Source organism: Meles meles, unplaced genomic scaffold (genome assembly GCF_922984935.1).
Source record: "Meles meles unplaced genomic scaffold, mMelMel3.1 paternal haplotype, whole genome shotgun sequence".
Classification (NCBI taxonomy): Eukaryota; Metazoa; Chordata; class Mammalia; order Carnivora; family Mustelidae; genus Meles; species Meles meles.
The window spans coordinates 367501-370190 of NW_025721609.1; the positions used below are offsets into that span (position 1 = coordinate 367501).

At 68.6% G+C, this 2690-nt stretch overlaps 1 non-coding gene across 1 annotated transcript; it reads right to left on the reverse strand.

Annotated features, from left to right (window-relative positions):
- Positions 1–1825: 1825 nt before the first annotated feature.
- Positions 1826–1978, reverse strand: LOC123936586. Its single transcript, XR_006817371.1, has one exon. It is a non-coding gene; the product is annotated as a 5.8S ribosomal RNA (ribosomal RNA).
- Positions 1979–2690: the final 712 nt, after the last annotated feature.

Below are 2690 nucleotides of genomic sequence, written 5' to 3' on the forward strand. Positions count from 1 at the left end.
CCACCGGCATGGCCGGACCCGCCCTCGGGTTGAATCCTCTGGGCGGACTTCGCGGACCCCACACGTTTACCTCTTAACGGTTTCACGCCCTCTTGAACTCTCTCTTCAAAGTTCTTTTCAACTTTCCCTTATGGTACTTGTTGACTATTGGTCTTGTGCCGGTATTTAGCCTTAGATGGAGTTTACCACCAGCTTTGGGCTGCATTCCCAACCAACCCGACTCTGGGAAGAACCGGGCCCGGTGCACTGGGGGCTGCCACCGGCCTCACACCGTCCATGGGCTGGGCCTCGATCAGAAGGGCTTGGGCCCCCCATGAGCATTGCCGGGGAGTGGGTCTTCTGAACGCCACATTTCCCGCGCCCCACCAGCTTCGGCCTTCGGCGCTGGGCTTTTCCCTGTTCACTCGCAGTTACTGAGGGAATCCTGGTTAGTTTCTCTTATCCGCTGACTAATATGCTTAAATTCAGCGGGTCGCCACGTCTGATCTGAGGTCGCTTCTCAGAGGGCGCGCCACGGGGGCGCGAGAGGGGCGGCGGGCGAGGCCAGGAGAGGGGACATAGAGAGGCACGGACCGAAGGAGGACCCTGGAACGGGAAGGCCACCGCCGACGCCCGCGGACCCGGCCTCCGCCCCCCCCATGCCAAGAGAGGGGGCTGAAAACGCGGGCGCGGGCGGGGAGCACGGGCCGGCGGCACAGGCGGGAGCCCTACCGGGCTCTGAGAAGGGGAGGGGTAGACGGCGGGCGAGGGGAACCACCAGGGTGGGCTGAGTGCGGCACACGCACGCGCGAGGGGAGGCGAGGGCGGGGGTTGGAGGGAGCAGGGGCACGAAGCCGGGGCGGCAGGCGGGGGCGGGGGGTGGCGGGGCACAGTGGTTGCCCCCGACCGCAGGCCCTCGCCCCCCCACAACCCCCACCAGCACCGCCCATGGCACCGCCGCCCAGGCTCCTCTCCTCCCTCCTTCCTTCACCTAAGCCCCCGCACGCAACCGCCGCGCAGCCGCGGGGCCGGGCGACGGAGTGCATGGCACGCCCATCCTCCCTGGACGACAACACCCCATCGACACCCCACACCGAACCACCGCGGGCTTGGGGCATGCAGCGCGGTGCGGCCGCAACCCGGGGGAAGGTGCGCAGCGGCGGGCAGGGCTGCAGCATCCCGCGGGCTGCCGCCGGAGCAAGCATCCCGGGGGCGCGGTACCGCGCGCGCGACTCGGCCTCTGCGGGAGCCGCCCCGACAGTGCGAATTTCGGGATTGCCGGCGGGGAGGGAGGGGCAGGCGCGGACCCCGGATGCCAGGCGGCGTCCCACGGAGGGGTCCCTGGCCGGGACGACCGCGGCTCGCTGCTTGGGGCACGGCGGCGAGTCCGATGGCATTCCAGGTCATGGCTCTCCCCCATGACGGACCAACACCGGCGAGCGGCACGGGACCGCGACGTCCCCCAATGCACAACCCGGGCGACCCCAAGACCGCTTGCGGCGCGAGGGATCTCCCCCCCAGAGGAACCGCGGCGTGGCGACACTCAGCGGGAGCTCTCTCCTCTCTCCCTTTCTCATGGGCGGGGCCGCCCCCACACACGCATGCCTCCACCCCCTCCCATGTCCCATACACACCACCGCTGGCGGACCCGGCGGGTCGAGGCGGGGGCGGGTGGGGGGCGGGGTGTGCGGGCGGCGGGGACCAGGGGCGCATGGGGCAGAGGAGGCCACCATGTCTGCACTTAGGGGGATGGAGGGCACCGGCAGACCCGGGCCCTGGGAGGCAAACCCCCAGTCGTGCCACCCCCCAGGGCAACAGACCCCTGGGGGAGCGATTGATCCTTAAGCGACGCTCAGACAGGCATAGCCCCGGGAGGAACCCTGGGCCGCAAGTGCGTTCGAAGTGTCCATGATCAATGTGTCCTGCAATTCACATTAATTCTTGAAGGTAGCTGCGTTCTTCATTGACACACCAGCCGAGTGATCCACCTCTAAGAGTCCTACGAGTTTTGATCTTTCAGGGGGCCGACCCCCGGAAGGGTCCGCCCCCGGCACAGCACATTCCCCTGAAGGGGTGCCTCCAGCCGGCCAGTCAGAGACAGGCGAGACCAGACTCCAAGAAGGTCGGAAAAGTTGGACAACGGGGCATCCAGCCACCGCCCCCCACGCGAGGGGCGGAGATTGGACAACCCCACAGGCGTCCAGGGGTTTCCCACCTGCGGCATCCCGCCGGCACCGCCCCCCACACACACACATTGAGGGACGCTGGGCACATGCACAGCCTGACGGGGCCACCCGGGGCCGCCGGGTAGCCCCCTCCTGATGGCCACGCGAAGACCCTGGCGTGGCATAGCAACCCTGGCCCCAGGGGGTGGGGTGGGAGGCAGAGTCTGGGGGAGAAGGGAACCCTCCTCCCCACCGGCCCGACCGCCCTGACCCGAGGAGGACGGGCGACCCCCAAAGGGTCTTTAAACCTCTGCGCCGGGACGTGCTAGATACCTGGACAGGGTGTGGGGGACAGGCGAGCCAGGAGGGGGGGACATGAGGCCACAGGCCGCCCTGCCTCGATGCCGATCCTGTCTGCAGCCAACCCTGCGGGTCACGGAAACCCCAACGCTGCCGGCCCGTGACGGAGGAGGCCCCCACGCCCTGCGGAGCTCAGACATGGGCCGGCCTACACAGACACCCAGCAACCGCCTTCTCCCCATTCCT